The following is a 26,680-nucleotide window of genomic DNA, read 5'->3' on the forward strand; positions in this document are numbered from 1 at the left end:
TTTTTCCAAAAACGTTTAAAAACTTCTTTAAAATGTGATCCTTTCAGAATATATTCTAAAATATTCTACTAAACTATTTGTCATAAAATTTTACTATAGGTCCCTGAATACACCAAATCTCTAAATTGCACCTAAACGCCATGAATCTGCCAAAAGTAAAATCACGTTTTAGGGTTAATGCTGTACTTTATCTGAGTTTATTAAGTTTTGTCCCACAAAACTTTATTCTAGATAGAATACGACAAAGACAAAAATATTCTCCATTAAATTTCAATATAAGTCGCCGAATAAATAAAATATGTATATGCAATATATATCAAGAAAATATATACATCAAATTTTTCATTGATCTATTCGATAAAAATCACCGAAAACTATTTCTAAAATTCTTTTAATATTTATTTATACCCTCAACTTTTAGGCCAACGAGATTATTGAAATAATGTGTTTAGACACCAAGTATGTTTGGACGAAATCCATTTTGGAGGCGATTTACCAATATCCGTCCGTCTGTCTGGCTGGCTGGAGCGCACGATCACTCTCGAAGAATCAACCAATTTGGTTCAAATTTTAAGTCTCGTAAATTTTTTCCAAACTTAGTTCGAAGATGAACCATATGGGTCTTTCCGTGAATTACTCCCACAAAACTTCAAAATTTTTCGCTAAGATTATTCACACGATAGTTCCAGAAGGGACTAACTGAATTGTTCCAAACTAGGGATGTGGAAATATTACTTCCATGCATATATCAGGTTCGAATATGAACTATATCTGCCCACTCCTTTGAATTTGTTTTAGTTTGTTTGAAACATGTTCACCTTGCGGCCCCTTTTACGGCAGTGCAATTTTTTTGCGGCAAGCCCATACTTCCTGAGACGACGCCAACTGAACTATTCAATTCAATTTTCTTTATTTTCTGATAACGTTATAAAAGATATTAAGATTTTACAGAGTTTTATACAAATAAAGAAACTTACAGCATGGTTTTTGAAAAACCGTCTGCCGGAAATTGAGTATTAAGTATATAATATTACTTCATTTTATTAACTCTAATAATTAAATTCATCAATGAGTATTTTTCTATATTGCAATGATTCTTTCAAGTACTTATACAAGCGAGACCAGCAAAAATCTTCACTACCATTTAAAATATTAATAATCTCATTTTGAGACAATAAAGTCATATTGAAGTATTTCATACGAGTACTATTCAAAACAGAACATCGTCCTATGAAATGGGAAATTGTTTCCGCTTCACCCAGGTTGCACAACGAGCACTTTTGCTCCTCCGGTGTCCTATATTTCTTAAAGTTTAGCCAGAAAAGGTCACCTCTAGCTTTCATTATCATAGAAATTTGGTCTTGATAATACTTTTCATTACAGTACATGGCTCCGATATTGGGATCAAGGTATCTATATATTCGATTCTCACTTTGTCTTGCGCTTTGAAGAAAAGTGTTATAAGCTTTTGATCTAATTTCCATGAGAAGTCTGTGACCTGATTCCATCCAGTGTGATTTGTTTCTCAATATATTGCTATTATCAATGTTATATATTGATAGTTGGTCTGAATGATCTTTGAACCAAGCCAGATTTTTGTTGGCAAGTTTTTGGGCAAGTATATATGGTAGCCGGGTATTACATAAATCGAATAGAACTTTTGCCAAGTATTGTATATGAAGGGAGTGTGTGTATATATATCCCGGTTCATTACCTGTTTCTAAGGCGATAACATAGTTTGGAGTGGAGTCTGGAAGGTTTAGAATTTTCTTTATAAAGAACCGATACAGTTTCTCAACGTAATTGTAATAAGAGTTACCCCATATCTGCGCACCATAGCTATGAATCGATCTGCAGACAGCCAGAAACATTTTCCATTTTGCTGTTAATGATATTGATGGTTTTGCTATAAACTGTTTCCATGTAAAATTTAGGGATATTTTTGTGGCTTCTTCTTTTTTTGTGAGATGTTTCGAAAAGGATAATTTAGGTGTTAAAATCATACCGAGGTATTTATATTCATTCACAGTTCTTAATTCTTCTCCTTTATAACTCCATTTCTCACTTAAGGAAAGTTTGCCACCTTTCCTAAACACCATTATCTCAGATTTAGAAAGATTTAATTCCATTCCCCATTTATCGCAGTAAGTTTCCAAATTGGTTATCATGCTTTGCAAGGTTGTCGGATTATCTGCCAGTATAACTATGTCGTCCGCATACATCAGAAGACGAATGTTGATTTCATCCACATAAAGACCCCCTTGTAGATGATCGTGCATATCGTTTAAATACAGTGCAAATAAAATTGGGGACAACAGGCACCCTTGCTTAACTCCAACTTCTGTATCAAAATATTCTGACAAATGGGTACCAGACCAAACTGCTGATTTCGTATTTTCATATATCTTTTTCACAAAATGTATAATTTTTGACGTTAATCCGGCCTCGTGTAACTTATAAATTAGGAGATCTCTTGGAATTTTATCGAAAGCCGCTTTGAAATCGACGAAGAAAGCATACACCTTTTTGTTATCATTTAATTTAAGTTTGACTATTGCAGCGAGATTGAAGATGTTGTCAACAGTGGAGTAGTTTTTCCGAAAACCTGCCTGGTATTCATTTAGTATTTGATACTGATTCACCCATTCCGTAATTCTAACGTTTATCATTCCGATCATCAGTTTTCCTACACAATTCATAAATGTTATTCCACGATAATTGTTAACATCATTCAGGTTTCCTTTTTTGTGGATAGGGAGAATTATCCCTTTTCGAAAAGTTTCATAATCGTCGAATTCATTTAGGATCCTTGTATACGCATTGCATAGAGTTAATAATAGATCTTCTGTGCCGTACATGAAAAACTCGTATGGGACTCTATCATCCCCTGGCGCTTTATTTGTTTTGACCTTTTTCAATTGGGCTTTTATTTCATCAAGCGTGAATTCTCTATCAAGAATTGGATTAGTAATGTAATTCGGCGCATAAAGGATCTGTGCAGTATTACTTATCGGATTTAGAAGTCCTTTAAAGTAAGTCTTTAGACTTTCTACAGGTATGTCACAGCTAATATCTTGATCTACCTGCTTGATTGCTTTCGCTAGTGACCACCAAGTTTTACTATCAGTGATAGAGTCAAGTTGTTGCTCCATGTTTTTGTAGTAAGAAACCTTCTTTGATTTGCATAATTGGTCATAGAATTTCTTCTGCTCTACGTAAGCGTTTCTATCATACTGATTTTCCGATTTTCTTAGTTTTTTGAGCATACTCATTGTCTTTTTTCTATGTTTTAAGCACTCGTAGTCGAACCATTTGTTCTTAAAACAGTTTGTATCTGGTTTTGTATCTTTCGGATACGACTGAGTTATCGCTGTAATTAAATTGGCGAGCTGGAACCCGGATGGTAAAACTGAAAGTTTTTGATTTAGTGATGTTTGGTATAGCTCTTTGTTTCTCTCTTTCCATTTTAGTTTTGGCGGAAGTTTGAAATTTCTAGGCAACGGCTGATTTCTGCTAGGTAGATGCAAAGTTAAGACTAATGGGAAATGATCCGACCAGATTTGATCTTCAACTCGCAGATATTTGACATAGCTTAGCATTTCCAGCGAAACCGAACATAGGTCTATCACTGAGCTACCGTTTTTATTTGTAAATGTGAATCTACCTTCTTCATCTCCTTGTGTTCTTCCGTTTAAAACAATCAGACCACTATTATCACAAAACTCCAAAAATTTCCTACCATTTGCATTAATGTTTTTGTCAAATGAATTTCTTGTGGAATAGCAGTTGTATGGGAGTTCTTGTGGCAATTCTTGTTCCTCCCCTATCCGAATATTGTGATCACCCATAACGATTTTCATATTTCCATTTTTCTCCGCACCCCGTTTCAGTTTTTCGAAATCTTCTTCCCAAATTGCTCCTCTCAGATACACCGGCAATATCTCAAAACGACAACTGTTAAACTCACACTGAAGTATGTCTTGGCTTCCTCGATTGGTGAGTGTGTGTTTAAACCCATTTCTTTCTAGATCATTTCTCACTCCATATACCTCTCCCCCAATACCTCTCCCTCTAGTACTGTTCCTACTGGCAGATCTCCAATATGTTTTGAAATTTTTAAATTTGTTTTTGTAAATTTCTTTTTTACTTTCTTCAACATGTGTTTCCGAAAGAATAAATATATCAAACTGCTGTAGGTACTCAAAGAAGCGGTGGTGAAGATTTTTACTGTGTAAACCGTGAACATTGTATGATATAATGTTTAATGTATAATGTAGTTTATTATTTATAGAATATGCATTTTGATTCTTCGGGCTATTAATATGGTTTGATTGAATACTTTGATTAAAAGATATGGCTCTTAAAAGTTTTTTGACGATAATTTAGTGAATAAATCATTATAATTTAAACTTAAGTTCTGTATGCCTTCACCAAAAATATTACTTAAAACAACAATACCGCAGCTATTCCCACACATAAGCTTATTATCTGCATTCCAGTAAAACGTTCTGCCCTCTGTCACCAGCTTTTCGCATCTAACCCCGATCTTTCTTTCCTTTCCGAGCTTCTGCAGTTCCTTTTTAAGTAGCAGCATTATTTTCTTTCTCTGCAGACGTACCCCACTTAGGTCCCTTTCAATGAAAATTGACGAGCCAGCCAAAAGTTTTGTGCTTTTTAGGACTTCCGTCACCGTTCTATTGTCTTTTAGCGCAACTAACACTGTCATTTTTTCTTTAGTTTCTTGAAGTTTTCTGACAGACTCAATTTCTGGATCAAAATTCATATTTAAATTGTAACGGAATATTTTATTGACTGCTGCATGCAAAGATGTTTGATTTGGTACACCTCGAATAACAAGTTTGTTTCGTCCAAGTTGGTCTTCCAGTCTCTGCAGTCGTTTTCTGTCTTCTTCCTTTTCTTCTCGTAAACTTTTCATTTCGGCTTTTAACTCCTGATTCTCAGTCGTTAATCGTTCGATGTCTTCTTTAACACTCGCCATATTTCTTGTAATATCGAGTTTGTCGGATTTTGTCGCTAGGTTGTCCAACTTTTCGTCTAGCAGTTTAGACATTGACTCCTGCATCATCTTCATTAGTTCCATTGTAGTCATATTTCCTACCATGGATGTGTTGTCTGGTGATATTTCCATTAACCTGCGCTTTACTTTTTGTTCACTGGGACCCACTGTATTTTTAGTACTGCGAGGCGTATTGATTGGGGAAGTTGACATACTTTTAGGCGTTAGTGAAATTCTAAGTTAATTCTTCTTCTTCTTCACATAAAGTAATACGCGATGATAGTCAAAAATTTTGATGTGGCAACTTCACAAAAAAACAATATTTGCGAGAAAGAGCAACACAGCTGTTTTTTACGACAGACACAACTCTTTTTTTCCTTTTGAGTCAGAACAAAACAAACCCCTTTCCAGTGAATAAATTGCTATTTTTTGGTTTTTAAAACACAATTTTTATAAATTTCGCTTGTGGCTATGGATAAAACTCGATAGTGACCGAATGGCAAATTTTTATTTCTGTATTTTTTCGATTGGATGGATGCGATACAGTTCCGAAAACAGTTGCTGGCACGAAAAAAGATGAGAGCCGCGTATTTGTATGTCTACTCCCGGTAAGAAATCACTCAACTAAATAGTGGCTAAGATAACCCTCGAAGGGAAACCCCGGTTTGGTCTTAATTTTGCACATCTTATTATTTCTTAGCGACTTGGATTACGTCCGAATATGGACTACATCTGAACGCTCCTTCTGGTGCCTCCCATACACATTTTGGAATGTGTGCAGTTTAAGGACTCGTCTCGGATTGTTTCAATGTTTTTTTGCATTTGTTTGTCTTTGTGGAACTTGTTATCACGATAAATTTTTTTTTGGGTCAAAGTCCATACTTCTTGGAAATTGGTCCGACATTTAAAACAATCATAGAGACGTTATAAGTATTGAGTTTACTTATTTTCTTTGCGTTGGAGGATGAGGGTATATCTCCGTCGGCACAGCTGACTGATATTTTCTAACTTGTTATTATAATATGTAGCGACAAAGCGTTTCCAGTAATGACGGCGTATATATGAATGTAGGTTCTATATCTCTGGCATGCTACCATGTATATTAACTTATGTTTGTATGACCGGACGGCTAATAAATGTCGCAGTCATATAAAAAAAATCTTTGGAAAATAGTGCCCTGGTATAGTGGAGTAAGGTATCATATGGTCGCTCTTTTACTTGTTATTTTTATACAGTTAAGGCACCTTAATCTAAAATTTTTCTGCTTTCCTTTACTAATGTTCTTAAATTTTGTTTAGATTATTTTTCATATACCATAAAATTTGCTGCAATTATTTTTTTTCGATTTTTGTTTATAAACTAAACCACTATGGAGTGATAACCATAATTTGAGTAGGTAAGAATGGTTTGTGTGCTTCTTTGTTATACCCAAGTTATTCAAAATTTAAATTCCAAAAATTCATTTCATGAAAATATTAAAATGCAAAATTATTATTGTCCTTGTAAGGATTTTTAGGACAATGACAAATGCATTACTGCATTTGCCTATAATAGGCTTAGTTTTATTGCTTATAATGTTGTAAATTCACACACACACACAAAAGTAACTTATTTTGGAATGATTTTCATTTAGTAGAAATTAAATATGTGTTCATTATACGTGTGTGTAATGTAACCAAAAGCTTATTACATCAAAAGTCAACTGCTATAATTAACTTCCATTAGAATGATTGAAATTCCTGTACCAGCAATATAAAATATGTAGCTCGTTCATACATATGAACAGATTTTAGAAATTTAAATACATTCAAGGGCAAACAAATTTAATTTGAAACTTTCATGTACTTAAAAAGTCACACAGCATTTGGCAAAGTTTACAAATTTACAGGTTTCCTTAGCTATTGTAAAAATGTACAAAATTAAGCCATATATGTAGTTGTTACATAGAATCCCCCCAAATTGGTTTTATTTGCATACACATTTGATAATAGTGAATATTTCAAACCCGGATAATAAATTAGTTTGTTCCATTGCTTGCCATTATGTTTTTTTTCTCTATAACTCTTTTAAGTTTTAGCATGCTGAAATTTAGAGCAGATTAAAAACTTTAATAAAAAATTGTCAGAGAGATTAAAATGTATTTGTGTCGTGCAACATAATATTTAAGCCTAAATGTTTTAACACCTTCGGTTATTAGCCGAGGCAATTAAGTAATTTATGCACGGAATTTTAAATGAGAATGAATTACTAACTGAATTGCTTTTTAAATTAAAATGCATGACTAACTTTTCATCAGCAGTGGATTTATGTGGCACATGACAAAAACTATGTTGTTAAATAATTTATTATGTTCAACTCAATCAACATTCAGCCCCAACCCCTTTACTAAAATAATTCGAATTCCTGCTGGTTTGCATGTTTTACTCAGCACGATATTCGTTGTGTTCTGACAAATGTTGTATGCATGGAATGTCGGTTAAAGACGATTTATAAGTTTGAAAAACTATGTGTTTATTAAAATTCCACTAAAGCATAACTGAAAAAAAAAATAATTTTACGTGTTATTAGCACATATCCGAAAGTATGTGTACATTATTACTAAGTTGATTGTTTTCCGGACATGCAATAGCGTGTGAACGTTTTGGAATATTTTTAGTTTTATTTAAGGTATGTAATAACCAGTGTAAGCTTAAGTATAATATGTTTAAAATTGAGAATATTAAAATATTTTAATAGCCATTAATTTTCAACACTTTTTTATGTGGTGCTATGTTGCGCATGGTTATTGTTGCATTTTATGGCGGATATTCATTATGCGTCTATAAGTACCATTTTAGCGGAACACGAATTTTGTTTACATCCAATGTGAAGAGTTATATTTTGGAATCTAATATGCAAATGGTGGGTGACTAGATTATTGCCATTGATAATAGTTTATTTTCATGGACAGTTTGATCAGCGCCCTATATTTACAATTTTAGGTATATAGAACATTAGGAAAACAAAGCTAAAAACGCCAAAATACCGGAAATCGGTAGTACGATGATATTGTGGCCTATTATAAAACGTTGACCTATGTGTAAATTTTTTGGTGGAGAAGGTTTTTGACTATTTCGAACCTTAACGTGGTATTTGTAAATATATCCACCATTTTTCTTTGGGAAATTTTTTAACCACTTCGAACACTAATTTCCTTATAAAAGCGATTTCCTTCTGAAAATGTAGCTAAAAATACCTGGCTAAATACCTGAAATCGGGCGGTACCATTGTATAGAGACTATACCAAAGCGTGGACCAATATAGCCCCTCGTCGAACTTGACCTGCCTGTAGGTACAACACGAATTTCTCGATTCTAGAGTGATTACCACAGATGTATCGAATTTTACCTTGATCAAGAATATATGTATATATACTTTAAAGAGTTGCAAATGATTAATTCAATGCGACTAAATATTCTCTACCTATGCATTTTCATAGTTAACATTAAAAGTTTTGGGGACAACAACGACAAGTAGTGGTACAACGATCCAAAACCAGGTTATAAAATAAAAAAGTCGTTTGTGGAGAGGTGATGGGAGGAATTGACCGAATTATCCACAACACATCAACACAACTTCTACAACATACGATCAAACACTGCCTCATTGAAATAATGGTTTTATACCCCAACTAAGTTCAGGCAATATTTATTCGATTTAGCTCTGTCCGTCTATGTCTGTCTGGATGGCTGGTGAATACTAAAACTGTGGAAAGGATCAACCGATTCTGTCCAAAATTTGGGCCTCGTATTATTTTGTCCATACTTACATCAATTTCGAAGATGGGTAATATCGGTCCCCTACTTCCCCCATTATTTTAAAATGTCACTAAAATGGTATGCACGATTTCTTTTGAACGGGGCAACCAATTTGGTTTAAATTTTGGATCTCCTAATATTTTGTCCAAATTTACCAAAATTACCCTTATCGGTCCTCTTCTTAGGGTACCTCCCCCACAAAAGTTCAACTTTGTGTGTTTGGGTCTGTTGGAATATTCTTTGGTAATGTATACCGATGCTGTTCGTTGTGGTCCTGTTTAAAGCAGTATTATGTTTTCTTGGCATGCTGGTTCCAAAGTTATACGATATCCCACTGAAATGACTAGTGGGCCCGATATCTATCAAAAAGATACGAGTATGACACCAAAAATAAGATAAACTTCCATAATGGACCAAGTCGGTCCTTTAAGTACCTCCTCCGCAACACTTTTGAACTTTAATCCTAATCCACATTTTTGTCGGCAAGCTCAAATGTCCAAAACGGGCCACACAATTCTGAAAAGACCCTAAAAACATTCGATCTGTCCGTAGATGAAAGTTTAAATTCACATAGGCTGAGGGTATATGTCTGTCGCCAAAGCCGACTGATACTTTTTTAGTTGTTTTCTTGGACAAATTCATGTTTCCTGACATTATGGTGCAAAAGCTCTATTAACTAGGTGACCAAATGAAATAAATGTTGGACGCGATATGTATCGAAAAGAATGATTCCCAAAATAAGATCACTTCCAAAATGGACGATGTCGCTCTTTTCAGGTTCCTCTACCGGAACATTTTGCGCTTTGATTCAAATTAAATGTATTGGCAAAACTTAAGCATTTATTCGGAAAGTTCACAATTGTTATGTAACGTACCAGAAATGTTTCGACATTTTTTCGCAAGGCATAAAAGGCCACAAAATTCTGAAACTAGGGGGTTAACTTTTGTATTTCTGGTGACCAGAGTTTCAGAATTTACATATAACTTTCTATATTTTCTGTGACTATTTTTAATTTCAATTCCAAGACCACCGCTTGACTATAGGCGTTGGAAAGTCTAGTTCTTGGTCACCTGTACTTACTTACTTACTTACCTAGCTGGCCCATTACAGAACATTTGTTCCATAGACCAAACTAAGAAACGATCTCCAATTCTCTCTGTTTTTCGCTTTGCTTTCTGGAATACCGCGCCTTGTCATCTCTTCATCCACTTGTTTGCGCCATCTATTCTTTGGCCTGCAATCGTTGTATCTCCATACGTTTAACTATATTCATGTCTTTGTATAGCTGATATAGCTCGTGGTTCATACGACGTCGATATTCACCGTCAACGCAAATCGGCCCGCAGATTTTTCGAAGAATTTTCCTCTCAAACACACCAAGCACTGCCTTATCTGCTTGCGCAAGTAGGCAGCGTTATGTATAGTGTTATTTTTTTTTTTTGACGAGATGTGGCTTTGTTTTTAAATTGCTTACTTGAACCATAGCACTATAGGCAATTTGCCCTGTTATGGAGACAAAAATTATTAACAGCGGAATTAAAAGAGTTTTTAACTTAATTATGTATGTGCAAAAGTGAGATAAAACAAAGATTTTTACAGATAAATTCGGATATAACAACGGTTATAAGCAACTACGTATATAACGAACAAAGCTATTTTTTCCAATGCAATTTTCTGCAAACTGTTGAAAACGATCACGGTAGCAAGTAACAAAAATTTTGTCCCCGCTAGTAGATTTTCCAACGAATTGTTACTACAGTTTTGTATATTTTTTGAATATATGTTAATAAATACGAGTTTAGTACTCCTTTAAACCGTATCAATGATTAATATGTAAACGAGAGATAAAATAAAGTTTGCTATTGCCGCACCGTTTATAGAAAACCACGGATATACCGAACAATTTGTCGCCATTACTTATTTTACTTGCAATGAAATTGTAAACAACAATATTTTTAAATGGTTTTATTTAGCTCACCCCGTTTGTTTTATTATTTATTCTTGGGTCAAATTTAGTAATTCAAATTTCACCCTCTTCCTGTCAACCGATTAATCTGAAATTTTGTACACACTTTGGATTTTGGTGACAATACAATTATGTTTATTCATTATCATTATAAATTCAAGATGGCCGCCGCTACAAAATGGCGGATAACGTAGGTTTTATCAATCCCATCAATATGGGTATCAAATGAAAGGGCTCAACAAGCAGAATACAATATACTATAAAAAATTGAAATCCAAGATGGCGGCCGCTACAAAATGGCGGATAACGTAGGTTTTATCAATCCCATCAATATGGGTATCAAATGAAAGTGCTCAACCAGTAGAATACAATGTACTATATAAAATTAAAATCCAAGATGGCGGCCTCTACAAAATGGCGGATAACTTAGGTTTTATCAATCCCATATTGGTATCAAATAAAAGGGCTTGACAAGAAGAATACAGTGCACTATACAACCTCAATATTTAAGATGGGCGCAGCCACTAAATGGCGTATAATTAAGATTTAAATTTAGAAATTGAATCTGTAATTTAGGTATCTGATTAATCCAGCCTGAATCCACCACCCAAGTCAAGATTTTTTATCGTGTTGAGGACTGTGTGGCGTTAGGGTGGCTAAAAATGATATGTCGTTAGCGGTATACCACCCAAGTTAAGGTGAAAGGTTTAAACGCGCCGAGAACTGTATGGCATTAGGGTGGATAAAAATGATATGTCGTTAGCGTTTTCCCCTCAAGACTCAGGCGCATCTTGTTGTATATAGCCTTGCCCCTTTATTGAACCTCTGGGGGGTCGACCGTTTAAATGTCCATTACTCGAGGGAACAAAATAGTAAAAAAATATATAAAAAATAACAAAAAAAAACATTGTTCCACAACATCCCATACGGGACAAGGGAGACTTCTCTCATATCAATGAGTGCACCCCGATTCATATTAGCTCAATGATAAGGGACCTACTGTTTATCGCCGAGCCCGAACGGCGTGTCTTAAGACACCACTTGTGGAGAAGTTTTTCAAGGCTGAAATACTCAGAAAATGTTTGATGTTGCTTGGCCGGGGAATGGAACCGCCGACCTTCTGCGTGCAAGGCGGGCGTGCATACCATTGCACCACGGTGCAATACAAACACAAATAAAACAGAAACTGCAACACAACGTAAACGAAGGCTTCAAAAAACGAAGAAAAGTATAAAGCAAAACGAGATAAAGAAAGTGAAGGTGATAGAAACAGTCAATTACAGAAACGACGGGAACAATTAGCGTCAAAAACACCTGAGCAATATAAGGCCAGGTTAAAAAAGCAACGTCAGCGATATACACAAATGACGGCGTCAGAAACGCCTGAAGAATATGAAGCCAGGTTAACAAAGCAACGTGAGCGATACACACAGATGATAGCGTAAGAAACGCCTGAGGAATATGAAGCCAGGTTAAGAAAACAACGGGAGCGATACACACAGATGTGTGTTGCCTTTAATACTATCATGGGCTTCTTACTTACTTACTTAGTTGGCCCATTACAGAACATTTGTTCCATAGACCGAACTAAGAAAAGATCTCCATTCCTCTCTGTTTTTCGCTTGACTTTTTGGAATACCGCGCCTTTCCATTTCTTCATCCACTTGTGTGCTCCATCGAAGCTTAGGCCTGCCGATTCTGCGTGCACCGCCATGTGGCATGTATTCATACGCCTTTTTAGCGGGTTCATCATCGCTCATTCTCATGATATGGCCTAGCCAACGCAATCGTTGCATCTCGATACGTTTAACTATATGCATGTCTTTGTATAGCTTATATAGCTCGTGGTTCATACGACGTCGATATTCACCGTCAACGCAAATCGGCCCGTAGATCTTTCGAAGAATTTTCCTCTCAAACACACCAAGCACTGCCTTATCTGCTTGCGCAAGTACCCATGCTTCGGAGCCATACATTAGCACGGGTAGTATCAGCGTTTTGTATAGTGTTATTTTTGTTTGACGAGATGTGGCTTTGTTTTTAAATTGCTTACTTAATCCATAGTAGCATCTGTTGGCCAATACAATTCTTCTTCTTATTTCACAACTGATGTTGTTTGTTGTGTTTATGGCAGTGCCGAGGTAGACGAAGTCTTTAACTACCTCAAAATTATAGGTACCAACTTCTACGGTTGGTCCGAGCTCTATGGACGCTTTGCGCGTCGACACCATCAATTTGTTCTTTTCGCCGATTACCGCCAGACCCACTTTCGCAGATTCTGCTTCGACCTTCCTAAAGGTATCAGTTACTTCCTTTACTGATCGTCCCATGATGTCTATGTCATCAGCATAGGCAAGTAACATGTGGCTATTGGTGTAAATTGTGCCATTTCTTTTGACATTTGCATCTCGTATTACCTTTTCCAGCAAAATGTTGAATAGGTCACACGAAAGGCTGTCTCCTTGTCTGAAACCTCTTTTGGTACAAAATTCTTTGGAGAGGTTCTTTCCAATTTTAACTGAGGACCTAGTATCAGTTAGAGTCATCTTACAAAGCCGGATGAGCTTTGCGGGAATACCAAATTCAGACATTGCATGGAATACCTTTGATCGGAGGGGACTGTCGAATGCTGCTTTATAATCGACAAAAAGGTGAAATGTGTCGATCTGCATCTCTTGGGTCTTCTCTAGGATTTGCCGCAGGGTAAATATCTGGTCAATGGTGGACTTGCCAGGTCTAAAGCCACATTGGTATGGTCCAATTATCTCGTTGACCATAGGCTTTATTCGTTCGCACAGTATCCCTGACACTATCTTATAGGCAATAGGGAGTAGACTTATGCCCCTATAGTTGGAGCATACAGTCTTATCTCCTTTCTTGTGGACGGGACATAGGATGCTCAGGTTCCAATCGTCGGGTACGCGTTCTTCCTTCCAGATGGTGCTAACTAGCTGATGCATACACCTTATCAGCGCGTCGCCTCCGGTTTTAAACAGATCGGCTGGTAAGCCATCGGCTCCTGCTGCTTTACTATTCTTCAGCCGGTTGATTGCTGTTTTTACCTCATCTTGGCCGGGTGGTATACATTCTATACCATCTTCTGGAATTGGATCTGTGGTATCATCGTCTTCGCTACTATTGGATACCAGCAGATTGGAGAAATGTTCCTTCCATATCCTGAGCACGCTATCTGTATCTGTTACCAGATTACCTTGCTGGTCTCTACAGGAGGATGTGCCTGTACCAAAGCCATCTGTTTGATGCTTCACTCTTTGGTAGAATTTTCGGACTTCATTCTGGCTCCTGTACATCTCGATTTTTTCACACTCCCGCTTTTCCATTTCTCTCTTTTTCTTGCGGAAAAGACGTTTCACTTCTCTCCTTTTCTCCCGATATCTCTCTCGTGCGCTACGCGTTGCTACTGATTGTAAAGTAGCTCTATATGCCGCATTTTTCTCTTCGGTAGCAGCACGACACTCCTGGTCATACCATGAATTCCTTTGCGGAGGTCTCTGGAATCCAAATATGGATTTTGCGGCTGTTTGCATGGAGTGGGCAATATGTTGCCATTGTGTTGTTATGTTATCGGGACAAGGAGTGCTCGCGTTAAGCAATTGGGCTAGTTGAGTGGAATATGCTGTGGCTACCTGTTGTGCTTGCAGCCTATCGATGTCCAACTTCCGCGTTGTGTCTGTTCTTGCTTTATTTGCAACGTTTAGACGGGTACGTACCTTTGCTGCAACAAGGTAGTGGTCCGAATCAATGTTTGCGCCTCGGAACGATCGTACATCCAACACGCTGGATGAATGTCTTCCATCTATCACAACATGATCAATTTGATTACTTGTTCTTTGATCTGGAGACAGCCAGGTGCCCTTATGAATATCGAGATGATTAAATCTGGTACTGCTAACTACCATGTTTTTTGCAGATGCAAAGTCTATCAGCCTCATACCATTGTCAGATGTTTCACTGTGGAGACTGAATTTCCCGACTGTTGGGCCAAAGATATTCTCCTTTCCAATTTTGGCATTAAAATCGCCTAGAATGATTTTAATGTCATGGGCAGGGCAACGATCATATGTTTCTTCTAAGCGCTCGTAATTTAAACACCAATAACAATTTCCAGGATCCAAAATTGACTTGTACTAACATGACTTGACTTACCGTGTAAAGTGTGTTTAACTTTGAATTTGGTCACATTGTTATGTCATTAACGCTAGAAAAGCTTATTAACCTGGGGACTTTAAACAAAATGATTGCTCATAATATAGACATTGTACTTAGTGTGTACATAAGTCTTTAAACATAACAGGTGTGTACACACAGCCCTAAGCGCATCGTAGAACTTGTTCTTGTTTGTCAGCCATAAATTAGGCATAATACTCAAACATCATATTACATATAAACGCACAAAGTAACATGGCCCATAAATGTTCCGACGTCTTTTATGATTATCGCTGCGTTTGTTACAAAATGTTATGTTTAATATATAACTGCCTTAAGAGGACAAACATACACACATACAGACATTTAAACACATTTGGGATATACAGTACAAGCAGCAACAAAACAAACAAGCTACGTCCCCTCCTACCATAAATAGTACAATAACATCTATCGCACCTACCCTGCCAGCAATTGGAAGTGAGTTTCGCACTCCCTCGCCTAAGAGGTCACTCCGGGGACACCCCAAGGAAGATCGTCGGTGAATTACACAAACAATTTCTATAGTCTTATTGTGATTACGTTCTATCGCGTATGCCGACACTTCGGAGTGACTTCTAAGTGACTTTCAAGGCGACTGTTTACATTTATTTAATGATTTAACACATTTGAACAAATATAGAACATTTTCTATCTGATGATTATATGAGACGGTGGTGCAGTGGTAAGCATACTCGCTTTGCATTCTGAAGGTCCGGGTTCGCTTCCCAAGTCAGGCCAAAAAACATCACACTTTTAAAATGACAAAATTAATGTAGGAGAATACTTTCTCTAAAAGAGAAGAAAAATTAAAAAATAAAAATAAAAAATATTAAAAAAAATAAATAAAACTAAAAAAATAAAAATAAAAAAATTTAAATTAAAATAAATAGAAAAAAAATAAAAAAAATATTTTTTAAGTTCGCGGAAATGATTTTCTAGAAGTGTCGCTGGAGTGACTTCCAAGACGACACCCCGGCGTGGTTCATTTCTTCACAACGGAGGTCACTTCAGGTTGACTTCTGCGACTATCGCCGCGACTGTTTTCATCGCCCTGGACGACACGCCTAAGTCACTTCCGCAATCGTTTTTGCTTGCAGGGTACCCTCATGTTATCAACCTCAAATGTGTATAGAATCACCCATTCAAATACAATCATCATTATGAACATGGCGAAGGCACGATGCCAAGTGATATTGTGTGCTGCTTGTTTTACAATTTGATACAGTTAAGTGCCGTTGTTGTTATTTTACGATTGTTCAAAAAATGGCTACATTTAATAAAAAAGATGAAATTTTACACATTTTAATGTTAGGAACGTGTGTGTATGTTAGTTGTTTTGAGGATCTATCGTAGCACCTGTGTAGCTTGATTTTTTTAATAAAATTAACTTATTCCCTATGTGCTGAGTTTTGATTCATAAAAAATCGAAATAATTCATATAATAATTAATAATAACGAATTAATTCATTGGATAATTTTTTCTGGAAATTTGTAATCCCTGATTGATATAAGGGCTTATTAAATAAATATAAAATCTATTAAAATAGAAATAAAATATTAGTTTATTATTTTTTTTTCTAAACTTTAATTTCAATTTACCACCGTATAACTGTACCCCCCGCTTTTAGGCATTTCAACAATTTATGTACATGTAAAGCCTCTTTAAATAACTGATATAACTCAACTAAAAATTGTTGTAAAAAAGCTATAATTAATATGGGAAACCACGCATTTTAACCCATGTAATTTCAATAAATTAAAAAAGTTAAACGGACGGAACGTGACGGGTACAAATGTATATATGAGCTGAAGGAGGACACTCTCAGACATCTTTCTGCGAAAAAGAAACTTTGTTATCAAAATGTTCTAACCCACTGTGGTTGGAATTTCACAAAAATTTAGTAACTGAGGAAAAATAATATAGCTCACATCGTGTAAACACTTCCATAATTTATTAAAATGATTCTTAAAGGCAATAATCGTAACTACCTTCTAAAGAAGTAAGAAATATCAGTCGGCTTTGCCGACAGAGACATACCCTCAGCCCATGTGAATTGAAACTTTTATCTACGGACAGAACCAATGTATTTAAGGTCTTTTCAGAATTTTTTAGGTATCTTAATTTGCCGACAAAAATGTGGATTAGGATTAAAGTTCAAAAGTGTTACGGAGGAGGTACTTGAGGGAATGGACCGACATAGTCGAAAATACTATAAGTGTCGATCTGCATCTTTTGGGTCTTTTTAAAGATTGACCGCAACATAAATGGTGGATTTGCCAGGTCTTGCTTACATAATATCCTTTACATATCTCTCTTATCTTATAATTAGAGCATACAATATTAACTCGTATCCAAAGCATACAATATTAACCGTCGTCGGGTACCCGTTATTCCTGCAAGATGGTGGTAACTAGCTGGTACATACACGTTTTAAGCGTGTCACCTTCGGATTTGAACAGATTGGCTGGTAAGCCATTGGCGTTTGTGCCTTATTATTGCTGTCTTTAGTCGTTTTATTGCTGTCTTCACCTCATCGATACCTTGTTCGTTCTATACACTTTGGTACTGACTGTAGAGTTGCCCTATACGACGCATTTTTCTCTTCGGTATACAAGTATGTATTTTGCGGCTGTTACTGTGTTGTTGTTGAGCGCTTTTATTAAGCAATGGATCCAGTTGAGGGAAATATGGTGTGGTTATCTGTTGTGATTGCAGCTTACCGAGGTCCAATTTCCGTATTGTGTCTGTTCGTATTTTATTTGCTATATTTATTCGGATACGTACCTGTGCTGCAACAAGGTGTTTGCTCCTCCGTCGTACATCCAACATCTACCATGAAGGGATCAATTTCTCGTTTTTTGGTCTGTTAACAGTCAGGTGCTCTTATGAATGTCGAGATGCTTAAATCTGGTACTGCTAACTTCCGCGTTTTTGTCGCTGCGAATTCTATCAGCCTCTCCATGTTTCCCGACTGTCGAGCCAAATGTATTCTCCTTTCCCATTTTTTGCATTAAGATCGTCTGAAAATTTAGGTTGATCTTTTTTTTCTGAGATTTTCAACATTAAACCGGCACAATTTTTTTTACAATGATGTTTGAATTAGAGTGCTCGAGTTTTGCATTGTATAATTTTAACTGACAGTAAAAGTGAGGTAAATTAAAACTTCAATGCCAAATCTGGGAAATATGTTCGGGAATTATTCCCAATTGCATCATCCATAGGGATAAGCATTGGGTTTTCATCGCTGACTTGGTGGTGTGTTGGCGTTAAAAGAAATACAAGAAAAGTCGTGTGAAGTTCACCGTAACCATACTTGTTCCGTCGGCCCTTCGTTTCGTTCGCTCCTGCCGATTCCTTCTGTCCATTTGTTCATCCTGTCAATTTATTGGCTAACTGGGACTGCTTTGCACCTATAGAGTGGTTTTTAGGAAGCAAGCAACAAAACAAAACATTTGCTCCCTCTTTCACGCTCTTGAAGTAATCGATGATAATTTTTGAAAATAACTTGATTGCAAAAGCATGATTCAAATTATTTTGTTTCAGGTAGCCTTATTTCATAAGGCATCATGGCATTATAAGCCTGGTTGGCGAATAACTTTAGTTCTTTCTCAAAAGGAATTTTTAACTGTGACAACATTATGCACAGGGTGCAGTGTACGCCGTGTTCCAAATTAAAGGTTTTGCTTACTCGTTTTATTTTGTTGAAGAAATTTTATTCTTTTCATCAAATACCACAGATATAAAAATAATGGAGTTGCTTTGTGCTATGGGAAAAGAGAAATGTGGCAAATATAGCCGCACCTGTGAGGAAACCAACTATAATTTTATTTAGTAATTGTAATACTATTTGAATGTTTAAATAGATCCTTAAAATATCGACCATAACATGACTCCAGGAAAGTACACATGTTTGTGCTAATTTTGTGCGACGTTAAATAACTTTTGTGAAAGATTAAATTTATTAAATGAAGTTTTCTTGTTTATTTTGGTTAATATTTCAATCTCGTTTGATTGTTTTTAAGTCTGGAGTATTACCCCGATGGATTAACTTCATCATTACTTTGTATTACAGATAGTAATGTTTTTCAAAACAAACTGACAGTGTTGCAAAATGCCTTTTTAATGCCTTTTTTTAGCGAAAAACCGAACTCGCTAAAAAGGCATCATTTCAAAAAGCTGAAAAGCCAACTGATAATTCCCTTCGCCGGGATAAAATTATGATATTGGTAGCGATCAGTAAAAAATTGTGCTACACTGTCAGTTCGTATTGAAAAACATTACATTTATTATTATGTTTGTATGTTCGTTCTTCTCTTCAATCTGGCTCTGGGTCTATCTCCAGTTCCAGGATAGTGGCTGCTTCGATTGGATGTAATCACAGATCCATTGGAGTTAGATGAGTAGGTTTCGTTTTTTTGTGTTTTGCTTTGCACGGCACGGTCGATTTCCGCCCAATAAGAATTTAGGCGACTGCAATATCCCGAGCGTAGTTGAGCCAAAACTACTCTAGTTTGTCGTGGCAGCTGACGCTCCTCAGCTGTGATAGATGGATGATGTATTTCGATGACTTTGTTCACACTATATTTGCATATGGCCTTAGCAACTGCATCCGTGTGAATACTATTTAAACCTGCTTGATATGCCTGTTGATCTCGGGGTTCTCTCCTATATTGCTGGGCCTTCCTCTCTAGAGCATGAATATCCTTCCTGATATACCTGAATGTGTCGGGCCTAACCAGGAGATGGTGATTGGGATGGCTATGACGGTAACACCCAAGCAAGTACTGCAACGAAAGCATCTCATTGTGTTGCTTTACTGGAAGAATCTTTGCCTCCTCATGTAGATGGTCCACTGAAGACTTTAGGAGGCATCCTGTTGCTGTTCTCAGGGCGGCATTCTGGCGGGTTTGAATATTTTTCCAATTCGTATTACATAATCCCGGGGACCAAACTGGCGCCGCATAGCTTACCACAGTTTTTTCTATCTGCACCCCAAGTGCTGCCGGCTAGGGACTTGAGGACCTTGTTCCTACTTTTCAGTTTGTCGCAGATAGCTGTGGCGTCGTTTGTGGTCGGAATTCTGCTACCGTCGACCACGACATTCAATTCTCTTCCAAACTGCGCTGTCCATGTGGTGAAAAGAGTGGCTGTTGATTTTGTGGCGGAAATCTGCATATTCCTCTCACAGATGTAATCAGGATAGGTACCTGGATCAAGATAGCTGTGGCGTCGTTTGTGGTCGGAATTCTGCTGCCGTCGACCACGACATTCAATTATCTTCCAAACTGCGCTGTCCATATGGTGAAAAGAGTGGCTGTTGATTTTGTGGCGGAAATCTGCATATTCCTCTCACAGATGTAATCAGGATAGGATCGTGCAATCATCCGCCTGGAGGGGGCGGCATACAGGAGAGGCAGGGGTTAAACAGTTCCGGAGATATCACCCCACCTTGGGGAACTCCCTATTTCACTGTACGGGGTATGGACTTCTTGTTCCTGAATTACACGTACGACTGGTGTCCACACATATAATTGACTATCCAACGTTTCAAGCTTGGCCGGAGGGTTGTCTGCTCAATGTCCTCGAACAGCGTGGAGTGCCTGACTGTATCAAAGGCTTTTGATAAGTCAATCGCACGACCGTCTCTGGTTGAGTCCTTGACAAATATATGTGGTAATGGCGTGCAGCAAATTGCAAATTGATCGGCGGCAACGGAATCGGCAACTTGATAGCTATTTCTGATACTGGGGAGGACTAAGGCCTCAAGGGCCTTAGGGAAATCGGCCTGTACGATTCACTTTTGCTAGCATCCTTGCCGAGCGGCTGCAGCAGTGATGATGTCTCGGAACTTTCTTTTCGCTACCCGAACATCAGAAGGATTGGTCAATTCTCTCAAGCGGTGATTGGTGAACTCTCTGAAACTCGGCCAATCAGCTTTCTTATGATTGACGAATGTGCGGCGTTCAGAGGTAATGAAATCGGGTGGTCTGCTAATGGAGACAATTATGGGGAGATGGTCTGATCCAAGGGAAATGACTGGTTGCCAGGTAACGTCATTTGTCAGACCAGGTAACAAGATGGTTATGTCTGGCGAGCTGTGACACTCTGGTCTAATTCTGGTAGGGGCGTCCTCATTGACCGTGCAAAACGTAGAGCTGTCAATCTGCTCAGCCAGCGCTGTACCTCTCTGGTCGTTTCCGAGGGCCGAATGCCACATCTCATGATGCGCATTGAAGTCCCCCAGGACCAGACGATTATGACCTTCCAAAAGGGTGCTAATGTTTGGCACGTAATCTTAGATACTGCTATTTCTCGGCGGGATGTATACGTTCAGCACCTATATCTCGACAGTTCCACACCTGACTGCTACCCCCATACATTCCATGTACGGGTCATTAGAGATAGGATCAAAAGAGATAGGGCTGTGTTGGACAGACTGGTGCAATAGGAAAGCTAATCCCCCACCTCCACGTTGTAACCATCAGAACGTTTTAAGCTACAGCTGTTGTTGGGCTTGGTTTCTTGCACCGCAGCGACCTTGATATTCCTCCGACTCATGAAATCTACTATTTCCTAGACCTTACCTCGGAGTCCATTGCATATGTACGCTGAGGTGGCAGCCGCTGGCCGGAACGATGATGTTGTGTAGTTCCGGGTCAATCCGGTACGAAAGAACCCGCTGCCGTGGGATTGTACCTCTGCAATAGAAAGTAATGATGAAGTTAAGTTATTGTCATAATACTCCCCACTTAAAAACAATCAAATAAAAGTTTTTCTTGCACCAGACCATCAAAATTATAATGCCTATGACTTTACATCATTACGAAATTCCTGTTGTTTCCAATAAAACTTAATGTGTACTACCTTCAATGGATTTTTGTATATTTGCGTATTACTTATTTAATGTCGGTGGTGATGGTGGGAGGACGTTTAATGTTATTTTCTGGTCATTCAAATAATAGAATTTACTTTTTCCTCTTCATCTTTGTCAAGACCAATTAAGATGGTATTTTAAAACGAATCAAGTGGGAGATTCTTATCATTGGAAATGATGCTTAAGACCATTTGAATAAATGATGCTTCCTTACGAATGCCAACACCAACCATTGATATAGTTCTCATAACTTTCGTCTTGATAAGAATTCTGCTGATGATGGCAAGTATCCACCACTTGATTGTGTTGGACTATGTATTAGGTGTTGACTTGTTGCCCTCAAAGAATTGCCTAATGCCTGAGAAAAAGTCAATGTAAAATCTGATGATGTGGTAATTTAGGAAAATGCCATTTTTTATCTCTGGCTGTAAACGAACAAGCGAGTTGATTGCTCTTCTTGCCTAGGGTGATGTGGCGTGTCATTGCACCACAAGTCAATGTCATAGAATGCTGTGTAAGCACACCCACAAAAATGATTAAGTATTTGCATCCCCACCCACACAATTCCAAAGATAACACAAGTGCCGCAGGTGGTGGAGAAAATAAAAAAATTACTTCCGAAAAATAAGAAACTTTTTTTATTATGCAACTATCTTTATATTCTACAAGCAACAGAATTTTTTCACATTGAACAAAAATTTAGTTTAGATTTTTTTTAATATGGGTCAACTTTGAAGGTCTTGGCTCTCAATTGAACACTTCACACCCACAAAAGTTATTGGCCTTAAGGTCCAACCTAAGAATGTTAGACATACTGTATCTCTGGTAATGAAGTGCTAAATGGGTGGAACATGTAAAAACAAATAAAAATGTGAAAGTCAACCTTTTTCCAATACATTGAACTTTCATACGCCCTCAGTACAGAATACACATGCCTTAATATGGAATACAAAAACTATTTGTAGGTCATGGATAATAAGATGGGGCAATTTGTTAAGTAGGAAATGATGCCCACAAGGTTGGCCTGGTAATACTTGAGAGTTGGCAGAAAGTTTAAGATTTGTTTACACCCACAAAGTTTTGGCATTTTAGCAAATAGAATAATCTAAAAAGACTTCTAAAGTCTAGTCATATCGGATATTTTAGAAATTTAATTTCTAATGGAGTGGTCCGAAATAGTTAATCGTTGATGGAAGTTGGTAAAAAATATTACGATGTCTTTCTAGTGTTATCTTGCTCACAAGCCACGGAGCGATACGAGTATAGCCATATTCGAACCTAACGTTTTAGCAACAAATTTTAAACTTTTTTGGGGTAGAACCGACGGGTGAATTGACCTATCTTCGAAATTAATCTAAGTTTGGACAAAATATCATTACATGTAAAGATTGGGCTAAATATTTATATCAGTTCGTGAATTATCGTGAACATCAGCCTGCCAGTAAGACCCACATTGAAGCGAATTTCGTCCAAATATACTTGGGGTCTAAGGTAATTACTACGATGAGACACATTTTTAGTCCTATCAGGTTTAATATTCCCTCGTTAGCTAAAAATTGAGAATATATTAAGTTATTTATCTTTTCTCCAATACACATGACCCCTTCTAATGTTTTTCCACTCAAGGAAGAAAGTAAACTACGGCACGGATAAACTTAATAAAGTCACAAAAACAAATAAAACGAGAAGACAATTTATTTCAGATTTTGCTTCAAATCTCATCATTGTATGCGGCTTTATGGGTTGTTTGTTTGGACACATGTGATTGGAGCCAAACAGACACACCCTATTAAACATACATAGAGATGACCAATATCTTTAAATAAGAATCTGTACATACATATAAATGCATAAGTCTTTTGAATTTAAGGGTAACTTTTTGGTAGAAGCAGATTGTAAAGATAAAATTTCAGTTCAGTTGTTTTTGTTCAATAAACTGGAATAGACAATTGCTTAAGTATTGAAAGATCTTGATGCTATGTTCAGAATGTAAACATTTACAACAAAGTAATTGGGTATTCACTTTATTATTCTATGTGGTCATTGTTGTGCAATATTTTGAAATCGTATTTTGATGTTAAATAAATTTAAGTTTTAAAGTAACAATTCGTATTTTGATACAAAGTAACAGTTGAAATTTATATACTCTATATCATTGCATGATTTTTGAAAGGATGAATATATTTTAATAACATGTTTGCTGGACAAGAAATATATTATCCATCAATTTAAATTTCTTAAAAATCTTTACAGTGGTTGCTAAAGAATTTTAACCTCAGCATTAATTAGTATTGTTACGGAATTAGGTTTAATCTAACTATGTGTAGATGTTGTTTTCTTACCCAACAGGATTTATACCAAGTAAAACGCGGGTTATTTTTTGTTTTGTTTTTTGTTGCACGAATGAATGATCTTTTGCCTATAAATGACTAAAATAAATTTTAGTTCACATAGATATTGTAAAAGGTCGAGCACAAACCACTTTTAATTTTTATGATACATATATGAAATAATGTTATATATAAAAAAATGAAATGATATACTTACTTAGCTGGCCCATTACAGAAAATTTGTTCCATAGGAAAGATCTCCATTTCTCTCTATTTGTTGCTTCGCACTCTGGAATACCGCGCCTTTTAATCTCTTCATCCACTTGTTTGCGCCATCTATTCCTTGGCCTGCCAATTCTGTGTGCACCGCCAATCGGTCCGTATTTATACGCCTTTTAAGCGGGTTCATCATCGCTCATTCTTATGATATGGCCTAGCCAACGCGATCGTTGCATCTCCATACGTTTAACTATATTGAAGCCGTTGTATAGCAGATACAGCTCGTGGTTCATGCGACGTCGATATTCACCGTCAACGCAGATTCGTCCGTAGATCTTTCGAAGAATTTTTCTCTCAAACACACCAAGCACTGCCATGTCTGCTAGCGCGAGTACCCAGGCTTCAGGCATTACATCAGCACGGGTAGTATCAGTGTTTTGTAGAGCGTTGTTTTTGTTTGACGAGATGTGGCTTTGTTTTTAAACTGCTTACTTACACCAAAGTAGCATCTGTTAATCAATACAATTGTTCCTTTTATTTCACAACTGATGTCGTTTGTTGTGTTTACGGAGTTGCCGAGGTAGACGATATCTTTTACTACCTCAAAATTATAGGAACCAACTTCCACAGTTGGTAGAAGATCAATGGACGCATTGCGCGTCGACACCATTAACTTGGTCTTCTCACCGTTTACCACCAGACCCACTTTAGCAGATTCTCCTTCGACCTTCATGAAGGTATCAGTTACTTCATTTACTGATCGTCCCGTCTATATCATCAGCATAAGCAAGTAACATGTGGCTATTGGTGTAGATTGTTTCACTTCTTTTGACGTTTGCCTCTCGTATAACCTTTTCCAGCAGGATGTTGAAGAGATCACATGAACGGCTGTCTCCTTGTCTGAAACCTATTTTGGTACAAAACTCTTCGGAGAGGTTCTTTCGTATTTTAACTGAGGACCTCGTGTCAGTTAAAGTCATTTTACATAGCCGGATGAGCTTTGTGGGGATACCAAATTCAGACATGGCTTGGAATACCTTTGAACGCAGCGGGTTGTAATCGACAAAAATGTGGTAGGTGTCGATCTGCATCTCTTGGGTCTTCTCCAGGATTTGCCGCAGGGTAAATATCTGGTCAATGGTGGACTTGCCAGGTCTAAAGCCGCATTGGTATGGTCCAATTATCTCGTTGATCATAGGCTTTAGTCGTTCGCACAATATCCCTGACACGATCATGTAGGCAATAGGGAGTAGACTTATGCCCCTCTAGTTAGAGCATACAGTCTTATCTCCTTTCTTGTGGACGGGGCACAGGATACTCAGGTTCCAATCAGGTACCAAGTCAGGTACCCATTCTTCCTGCCAGATGGTGCTAACTAGCTGATGAATACACCTTATCAGCGTGTCGCCTCCGGCTTTGAACAGCTCGGCTGGTAAGCCATCTGCTCCTGCTGCCTTATTATTCTTCAGCCGATTTATTGCTGTCTTTACCTCATCTTGGCTGGGCGGTATACATTCAATACCATCTTCTGGGATTGGGTCTGTGGTATTTTCGTCGTCTTCGCTGCTACTGGATACCAACAGTTTTAAAAAATGGTCTTTCCATATCCTTAGCACAAATTACCTTCTGGTTTCTACAGGTCAGGTCTGGTTTCCAAAGTCATTACTTTGATGCTTGACTCTTTTGTAGAATTTTCGGACTTCATTTTGGTTCCTGTACATCTCGATCTTTTCACACTCCCGCTTTTTCATCTCTCTATTTTTCCTGCGGAAAAGACGTTTCTCCTCTCTCCTTTTCTCTCGATATCTCTCTCGTGCGCTGCACATTGTAAAGTAGTAGTACGGATTGTAAAGTAGCCCTATATGCCACATTTTTCTCTTCGGTAGCAGCACGGCACTCCTGATCACACCATGGATTCCTTGGTGGAGGTCTCTGGTATCCAAGTATGGATTTTGGGCCTGCTTGCATGGAGTGGGCAATACTTTGCTATTGCGCTGATATGTTATCGAGATGAGGAGTGCTTTGATTAAGCAATTGGGCTAGTTGAGTGGAATATGAAGTGGCTATCTGTTGTGATTGCAGCTTACCCATGTCTAACTTTCGTTTTGTGTCTGTTCGTACTTTGTTTGCTACGTTTAAGCGGGTACATACCTTTGCTGCAACAAGGTAGTGGTCCGAGTCTATGTTTGCTCCTCCGAACGAACGCACATCCAACACGCTCGATGAATGTCTTCCATCTATCACACCATGATCAATTTGATTTCTT

General features: G+C 37.4%; 1 protein-coding gene across 1 annotated transcript in view; it reads left to right on the forward strand.

Annotated features, from left to right (window-relative positions):
- Window positions 1-5,375: 5,375 nt before the first annotated feature.
- LOC141402635 (lachesin-like) overlaps window positions 5,376-26,680 on the forward strand; it is a 422,330-nt gene continuing 401,025 nt past the window's right edge. Inside the window, exon 1 of the mRNA XM_073984311.1 lies at window positions 5,376-5,625. The gene's annotated coding sequence lies outside the window, so the exon portion shown is untranslated. The remainder of the gene's footprint in view (window positions 5,626-26,680) is intronic.

This window comes from Musca autumnalis, unplaced genomic scaffold (assembly GCF_047663935.1).
Source record: "Musca autumnalis isolate F117 unplaced genomic scaffold, ASM4766393v1 scaffold_4, whole genome shotgun sequence".
Lineage (NCBI taxonomy): Eukaryota > Metazoa > Arthropoda > Insecta > Diptera > Muscidae > Musca > Musca autumnalis.